Genomic DNA, 10,516 nt, shown 5'->3' with positions numbered 1-10,516 from the left:
CACATGATAAAACATCTACAGTGCATTAGCTGTAAACTCAGAGTTCTTCATGATAAAACATCTACAGTGCATTAGCTATAAATTCAGATTTCTTCATGATAAAACATCTACAGTGCATTAGCTATAAACTCAGAGTTCTTCATAATAAAACATCTACAGTGCATTAGCTATAAACTCAGAGTTCTTCATGATAAAACATCTACAGTGCATTAGCTATAAATTCAGACTTCTTCATGATAAAACATCTACAGTGCATTAGCTATAAACTCAGAGTTCTTCATGATAAAACATAGCCAGCCAACACATGATAAAACATCTACAGTGCATTAGCTATAAACTCAGAGTTCTTCATAATAAAACATAGCCAGCCAACACATGACAAAACATCAACAGTGCATTAGCTATAAACTCAGAGTTCTTCATGATAAAACATCTACAGTGCATTAGCTATAAACTCAGAGTTCTTCATAATAAAACATAGCCAGCCAACACATGATAAAACATCTACAGTGCATTAGCTATAAACTCAGAGTTCTTCATAATAAAACATAGCCAGCCAACACATGATAAAACATCTACAGTGCATTAGCTATAAACTCAGAGTTCTTCATGATAAAACATCTACAGTGCATTAGCTATAAACTCAGAGTTCTTCATGATAAAACATCTACAGTGCATTAGCTATAAACTCAGAGTTCTTGATGATAAAACATCTGCAGTGCATTAGCTATAAACTCAGAGTTCTTCATAATAAAACATAGCCAGCCAACACATGATAAAACATCTACAGTGCATTAGCTATAAACTCAGAGTTCTTCATAATAAAACATAGCCAGCCAACACATGCTAAAACATCTACAGTGCATTAGCTATAAACTCAGAGTTCTTCATAATAAAACATAGCCAGCCAACACATGCTAAAACATCTACAGTGCATTAGCTATAAACTCAGAGTTCTTCATAATAAAACATAGCCAGCCAACACATGCTAAAACATCTACAGTGCATTAGCTATAAACTCAGAGTTCTTCATAATAAAACATAGCCAGCCAACACATGATAAAACATCTACAGTGCATTAGCTATAAACTCAGAGTTCTTCATAATAAAACATAGCCAGCCAACACATGATAAAACATCTACAGTGCATTAGCTGTAAACTCAGAGTTCTTCATGATAAAACATCTACAGTGCATTAGCTATAAATTCAGACTTCTTCATGATAAAACATCTACAGTGCATTAGCTATAAACTCAGAGTTCTTCATAATAAAACATAGCCAGCCAACACATGATAAAACATCTACAGTGCATTAGCTATAAACTCAGAGTTCTTCATTAAAACATAGCCAGCCAACACATGCTAAAACATCTACAGTGCATTAGCTATAAACTCAGAGTTCTTCATCATAAAACATAGCCAGCAAACACATGCTAAAACATCTACAGTGCATTAGCTATAAACTCAGAGTTCTTCATAATAAAACATAGCCAGCCAACACATGATAAAACATCTACAGTGCATTAGCTATAAACTCAGAGTTCTTCATAATAAAACATAGCCAGCCAACACATGATAAAACATCTACAGTGCATTAGCTATAAACTCAGAGTTCTTCATGATAAAACATCTACAGTGCATTAGCTATAAACTCAGAGTTCTTCATGATAAAACATCTACAGTGCATTAGATATAAACTCAGAGTTCTTCATGATAAAACATCTACAGTGCATTAGCTATAAACTCAGAGTTCTTCATAATAAAACATCTACAGTGCATTAGCTATAAACTCAGAGTTCTTCATGATAAAACATCTACAGTGCATTAGCTATAAACTCAGAGTTCTTCATGATAAAACATCTACAGTGCATTAGCTGTAAACTCAGAGTTCTTCATGATAAAACATCTACAGTGCATTAGCTATAAACTCAGAGTTCTTCATGATAAAACATAGCCAGCCAACACATGATAAAACATCTACAGTGCATTAGCTATAAACTCAGAGTTCTTCATAATAAAACATAGCCAGCCAACACATGATAAAACATCTACAGTGCATTAGCTATAAACTCAGAGTTCTTCATAATAAAACATAGCCAGCCAACACATGCTAAAACATCTACAGTGCATTAGCTATAAACTCAGAGTTCTTCATAATAAAACATAGCCAGACAACACATGCTAAAACATCTACAGTGCATTAGCTATAAACTCAGAGTTCTTCATAATAAAACATAGCCAGCCAACACATGATAAAACATCTACAGTGCATTAGCTATAAACTCAGAGTTCTTCATCATAAAACATCTACAGTGCATTAGCTATAAACTCAGAGTTCTTCATGATAAAACATCTACAGTGCATTAGCTATAAACTCAGAGTTCTTCATGATAAAACATCTACAGTGCATTAGCTATAAACTCAGAGTTCTTCATGATAAAACATCTACAGTGCATTAGCTATAAACTCAGAGTTCTTCATAATAAAACATAGCCAGCCAACACATGATAAAACATCGACAGTGCATTAGCTATAAACTCAGAGTTCTTCATAATAAAACATAGCCAGCCAACACATGCTAAAACATCTACAGTGCATTAGCTATGAACTCAGAGTTCTTCATAATAAAACATAGCCAGCCAACACATGATAAAACATCTACAGTGCATTAGCTGTAAACTCAGAGTTCTTCATGATAAAACATCTACAGTGCATTAGCTATAAATTCAGATTTCTTCATGATAAAACATCTACAGTGCATTAGCTATAAACTCAGAGTTCTTCATAATAAAACATCTACAGTGCATTAGCTATAAACTCAGAGTTCTTCATGATAAAACATCTACAGTGCATTAGCTATAAACTCAGAGTTCTTCATGATAAAACATCTACAGTGCATTAGCTATAAACTCAGAGTTCTTCATAATAAAACATCTACAGTGCATTAGCTATAAACTCAGAGTTCTTCATGATAAAACATCTACAGTGCATTAGCTATAAACTCAGAGTTCTTCATGATAAAACATCTAGTGCATTAGCTGTAAACCAGAGTTCTTCATGATAAAACATCTACAGTGCATTAGCTATAAACTCAGAGTTCTTCATAATAAAACATAGCCAGCCAACACATGATAAAACATCTACAGTGCATTAGCTATAAACTCAGAGTTCTTCATAATAAAACATAGCCAGCCAACACATGCTAAAACATCTACAGTGCATTAGCTATAAACTCAGAGTTCTTCATAATAAAACATAGCCAGCCAACACATGCTAAAACATCTACAGTGCATTAGCTATAAACTCAGAGTTCTTCATAATAAAACATAGCCAGCCAACACATGATAAAACATCTACAGTGCATTAGCTATAAACTCAGAGTTCTTCAAAATAAAACATAGCCAGCCAACACATGCTAAAACATCTACAGTGCATTAGCTATAAACTCAGAGTTCTTCATAATAAAACATCTACAGTGCATTAGCTATAAACTCGGAGTTCTTCATGATAAAACATCGACAGTGCATTAGCTATAAACTCAGAGTTCTTCATAATAAAACATAGCCAGCCAACACATGCTAAAACATCTACAGTGCATTAGCTATAAACTCAGAGTTCTTCATAATAAAACATAGCCAGCCAACACATGATAAAACATCTACAGTGCATTAGCTATAAACTCAGAGTTCTTCATAATAAAACATAGCCAGCCAACACATGATAAAACATCTACAGTGCATTAGCTGTAAACTCAGAGTTCTTCATGATAAAACATCTACAGTGCATTAGCTATAAATTCAGATTTCTTCATGATAAAACATCTACAGTGCATTAGCTATAAACTCAGAGTTCTTCATAGCCAGCCAACACAATAAAACATCTACAGTGCATTAGCTATAAACTCAGAGTTCTTCATGATAAAACATCTACAGTGCATTAGCTATAAATTCAGACTTCTTCATGATAAAACATCTACAGTGCATTAGCTATAAACTCAGAGTTCTTCATAATAAAACATAGCCAGCCAACACATGATAAAACATCTACAGTGCATTAGCTATAAACTCAGAGTTCTTCATAATAAAACATAGCCAGCCAACACATGATGATAAAACATCAACAGTGCATTAGCTATAAACTCAGAGTTCTTCATAATAAAACATGCCAACACATAAAACATCTACAGTGCATTAGCTATAAACTCAGAGTTCTTCATAATAAAACATAGCCAGCCAACACATGATAAAACATCTACAGTGCATTAGCTATAAACTCAGAGTTCTTCATAATAAAACATAGCCAGCCAACACATGATAAAACATCTACAGTGCATTAGCTATAAACTCAGAGTTCTTCATGATAAAACATCTACAGTGCATTAGCTATAAACTCAGAGTTCTTCATGATAAAACATCTACAGTGCTTAGCTATAAAATGATAAAACATCTACAGTGCATTAGCTATAAACTCAGAGTTCTTCATAATAAAATCACAGTGCCAGCTATAAACTCAGAGTTCTTCATGATAAAACATCTACAGTGCATTAGCTATAAACTCAGAGTTCTTCTAATAAAACATAGCCAGCCAACACATGCTAAAACATCTACAGTGCATTAGCTATAAACTCAGAGTTCTTCATAATAAAACATAGCCAGCCAACACATGCTAAAACATCTACAGTGCATTAGCTATAAACTCAGAGTTCTTCATAATAAAACATAGCCAGCCAACACATGCTAAAACATCTACAGTGCATTAGCTATAAACTCAGAGTTCTTCATAATAAAACATAGCCAGCCAACACATGATAAAACATCTACAGTGCATTAGCTATAAACTCAGAGTTCTTCATAATAAAACATAGCCAGCCAACACATGATAAAACATCTACAGTGCATTAGCTATAAACTCAGAGTTCTTCATGATAAAACATCTACAGTGCATTAGCTATAATCTCAGAGTTCTTCAAGATAAAACATCTACAGTGCATTAGCTATAAACTCAGAGTTCTTCATAATAAAACATAGCCAGCCAACACATGATAAAACATCTACAGTGCATTAGCTATAAACTCAGAGTTCTTCATAATAAAACATCTACAGTGCATTAGCTATAAACTCAGAGTTCTTCATGATAAAACATAGCCAGCCAACACATGATAAAACATCTACAGTGCATTAGCTATAAACTCAGAGTTCTTCATAATAAAACATAGCCAGCCAACACATGATAAAACATCTACAGTGCATTAGCTATAAACTCAGAGTTCTTCATAATAAAACATAGCCAGCCAACACATGATAAAACATCTACAGTGCATTAGCTATAAACTCAGAGTTCTTCATGATAAAACATCTACAGTGCATTAGCTATAAACTCAGAGTTCTTCATGATAAAACATCTACAGTGCATTAGCTATAAACTCAGAGTTCTTCATGATAAAACATCTACAGTGCATTAGCTATAAACTCAGAGTTCTTCATGATAAAACATCTACAGTGCATTAGCTATAAACTCAGTTCTTCATGATAAAACATCTACAGTGCATTAGCTATAAACTCAGAGTTCTTCATGATAAAACATCTACAGTGCATTAGCTATAAACTCAGAGTTCTTCATGATAAAACATCTACAGTGCATTAGCTATAAACTCAGAGTTCTTCATGATAAAACATCTGCAGTGCATTAGCTATAAACTCAGAGTTCTTCATCATAAAACATCTACAGTGCATTAGCTATAAACTCAGAGTTCTTCATGATAAAACATAGCAGGCCAACACATGATAAAACATCTACAGTGCATTAGCTATAAACTCAGAGTTCTTCATGATAAAACATAGCCAGCCAACACATGATAAAACATCTACAGTGCATTAGCTATAAACTCAGAGTTCTTCATAATAAAACATAGCCAGCCAACACATGATAAAACATCTACAGTGCATTAGCTATAAACTCAGAGTTCTTCATAATAAAACATAGCCAGACAACACATGCTAAAACATCTACAGTGCATTAGCTATAAACTCAGAGTTCTTCATAATAAAACATAGCCAGCCAACACATGATAAAACATCTACAGTGCATTAGCTATAAACTCAGAGTTCTTCATCATAAAACATCTACAGTGCATTAGCTATAAACTCAGAGTTCTTCATGATAAAACATCTACAGTGCATTAGCTATAAACTCAGAGTTCTTCATGATAAAACATCTACAGTGCATTAGCTATAAACTCAGAGTTCTTCATGATAAAACATCTACAGTGCATTAGCTATAAACTCAGAGTTCTTCATAATAAAACATAGCCAGCCAACACATGCTAAAACATCGACAGTGCATTAGCTATGAACTCAGAGTTCTTCATAATAAAACATAGCCAGCCAACACATGCTAAAACATCTACAGTGCATTAGCTATGAACTCAGAGTTCTTCATAATAAAACATAGCCAGCCAACACATGATAAAACATCTACAGTGCATTAGCTGTAAACTCAGAGTTCTTCATGATAAAACATCTACAGTGCATTAGCTATAAATTCAGATTTCTTCATGATAAAACATCTACAGTGCATTAGCTATAAACTCAGAGTTCTTCATGATAAAACATCTACAGTGCATTAGCTATAAACTCAGAGTTCTTCATAATAAAACATCTACAGTGCATTAGCTATAAACTCAGAGTTCTTCATGATAAAACATCGACAGTGCATTAGCTATAAACTCAGAGTTCTTCATAATAAAACATAGCCAGCCAACACATGATAAAACATCTACAGTGCATTAGCTATAAACTCAGAGTTCTTCATAATAAAACATAGCCAGCCAACACATGATAAAACATCTACAGTGCATTAGCTATAAACTCAGAGTTCTTCATAATAAAACATAGCCAGCCAACACATGCTAAAACATCTACAGTGCATTAGCTATAAACTCAGAGTTCTTCATAATAAAACATAGCCAGCCAACACATGCTAAAACATCTACAGTGCATTAGCTATAAACTCAGAGTTCTTCTTAAAACATAGCCAGCCAACACATAAAACATCTACAGTGCATTAGCTATAAACTCAGAGTTCTTCATGATAAAACATAGCCAGTGCAACACATGATAAAACATCTACAGTGCATTAGATATAAACTCAGAGTTCTTCATAATAAAACATAGCCAGCCAACACATGATAAAACATCTACAGTGCATTAGCTATAAACTCAGAGTTCTTCATGATAAAACATCTACAGCATTAGCTATAAACACATGATAAAACATCTACAGTGCATTAGCTATAAACTCAGAGTTCTTCATAATAAAACATAGCCAGCCAACACATGATAAAACATCTACAGTGCATTAGCTATAAACTCAGAGTTCTTCATAATAAAACATAGCCAGCCAAACACATGCTAAAACATCTACAGTGCATTAGCTATAAACTCAGAGTTCTTCATAATAAAACATAGCCAGCCAACACATGATAAAACATCTACAGTGCATTAGCTATAAACTCAGAGTTCTTCATAATAAAACATAGCCAGCCAACACATGATAAAACATCTACAGTGCATTAGCTATAAACTCAGAGTTCTTCATGATAAAAAACAGTGCATTAGCTATAAACTCAGAGTTCTTCATGATAAAACATCTACAGTGCATTAGCTATAAACTCAGAGTTCTTCATGATAAAACATCTACAGTGCATTAGCTATAAACTCAGAGTTCTTCATGATAAAACATCTACAGTGCATTAGCTATAAACTCAGAGTTCTTCATAATAAAACATAGCCAGCCAACACATGATAAAACATCTACAGTGCATTAGCTATAAACTCAGAGTTCTTCATGATAAAACATCTACAGTGCATTAGCTATAAACTCAGAGTTCTTCATAATAAAACATAGCCAGCCAACACATGATAAAACATCTACAGTGCATTAGCTATAAACTCAGAGTTCTTCATGATAAAACATCTACAGTGCATTAGCTATAAACTCAGAGTTCTTCATGATAAAACATCTACAGTGCATTAGCTATAAACTCAGAGTTCTTCATGATAAAACATCTACAGTGCATTAGCTATAAACTCAGAGTTCTTCATGATAAAACATCTACAGTGCATTAGCTATAAACTCAGAGTTCTTCATGATAAAACATCTACAGTGCATTAGCTATAAACTCAGAGTTCTTCATGATAAAACATCTACAGTGCATTAGCTATAAACTCAGAGTTCTTCATGATAAAACATCTACAGTGCATTAGCTATAAACTCAGAGTTCTTCATAATAAAACATAGCCAGCCAACACATGATAAAACATCTACAGTGCATTAGCTATAAACTCAGAGTTCTTCATGATAAAACATAGCCAGCCAACACATGATAAAACATCTACAGTGCATTAGCTATAAACTCAGAGTTCTTCATAATAAAACATCTACAGTGCATTAGCTATAAACTCAGAGTTCTTCATGATAAAACATCTACAGTGCATTAGCTATAAACTCAGAGTTCTTCATGCTAAAACATCTACAGTGCATTAGCTATAAACTCAGAGTTCTTCATAATAAAACATAGCCAGCCAACACATGATAAAACATCTACAGTGCATTAGCTATAAACTCAGAGTTCTTCATAATAAAACATAGCCAGCCAACACATGATAAAACATCTACAGTGCATTAGCTATAAACTCAGAGTTCTTCATAATAAAACATAGCCAGCCAACACATGCTAAAACATCTACAGTGCATTAGCTATAAACTCAGAGTTCTTCATAATAAAACATAGCCAGCCAACACATGCTAAAACATCTACAGTGCATTAGCTATAAACTCAGAGTTCTTCATAATAAAACATAGCCAGCCAACACATGCTAAAACATCTACAGTGCATTAGCTATAAACTCAGAGTTCTTCATCATAAAACATCTACAGTGCATTAGCTATAAACTCAGAGTTCTTCATGATAAAACATCTACAGTGCATTAGCTATAAACTCAGAGTTCTTCATGATAAAACATCTACAGTGCATTAGATATAAACTCAGAGTTCTTCATGATAAAACATCTACAGTGCATTAGCTATAAACTCAGAGTTCTTCATAATAAAACATCTACAGTGCATTAGCTATAAACTCAGAGTTCTTCATGATAAAACATCTACAGTGCATTAGCTATAAACTCAGAGTTCTTCATGATAAAACATCTACAGTGCATTAGCTATAATCTCAGAGTTCTTCAAGATAAAACATCTACAGTGCATTAGCTATAAACTCAGAGTTCTTCATAATAAAACATAGCCAGCCAACACATGATAAAACATCTACAGTGCATTAGCTATAAACTCAGAGTTCTTCATGATAAAACATAGCCAGCCAACACATGATAAAACATCTACAGTGCATTAGCTATAAACTCAGAGTTCTTCATAATAAAACATAGCCAGCCAACACATGATAAAACATCTACAGTGCATTAGCTATAAACTCAGAGTTCTTCATAATAAAACATAGCCAGCCAACACATGCTAAAACATCTACAGTGCATTAGCTATAAACTCAGAGTTCTTCATAATAAAACATAGCCAGCCAACACATGATAAAACATCTACAGTGCATTAGCTATAAACTCAGAGTTCTTCATAATAAAACATCTACAGTGCATTAGCTATAAACTCAGAGTTCTTCATGATAAAACATCTACAGTGCATTAGCTATAAACTCAGAGTTCTTCATGATAAAACATCTACAGTGCATTAGCTATAAACTCAGAGTTCTTCATGCTAAAACATCTACAGTGCATTAGCTATAAACTCAGAGTTCTTCATAATAAAACATAGCCAGCCAACACATGATAAAACATCTACAGTGCATTAGCTATAAACTCAGAGTTCTTCATGATAAAACATCTACAGTGCATTAGCTATAAACTCAGAGTTCTTCATAATAAAACATAGCCAGCCAACACATGATAAAACATCTACAGTGCATTAGCTATAAACTCAGAGTTCTTCATAATAAAACATAGCCAGCAAACACATGCTAAAACATCTACAGTGCATTAGCTATAAACTCAGAGTTCTTCATAATAAAACATAGCCAGCCAACACATGATAAAACATCTACAGTGCATTAGCTATAAACTCAGAGTTCTTCAAAATAAAACATAGCCAGCCAACACATGCTAAAACATCTACAGTGCATTAGCTATAAACTCAGAGTTCTTCATGATAAAACATCTACAGTGCATTAGCTATAAACTCAGAGTTCTTCATGATAAAACATCTACAGTGCATTAGCTATAAACTCAGAGTTCTTCATGATAAAACATCTGCAGTGCATTAGCTATAAACTCAGAGTTCTTCATCATAAAACATATACAGTGCATTAGCTATAAACTCAGAGTTCTTCATGATAAAACATAGCCAGCCAACACATGATAAAACATCTACAGTGCATTAGCTATAAACTCAGAGTTCTTCATAATAAAACATAGCCAGCCAACACATGATAAAA

Source organism: Oncorhynchus tshawytscha, linkage group LG09, assembly GCF_018296145.1.
Source record: "Oncorhynchus tshawytscha isolate Ot180627B linkage group LG09, Otsh_v2.0, whole genome shotgun sequence".
NCBI classification, from domain to species: Eukaryota; Metazoa; Chordata; class Actinopteri; order Salmoniformes; family Salmonidae; genus Oncorhynchus; species Oncorhynchus tshawytscha.
The sequence above is the reverse complement of the archived record's forward strand: the minus strand, read 5'-3'. Positions refer to the sequence as shown.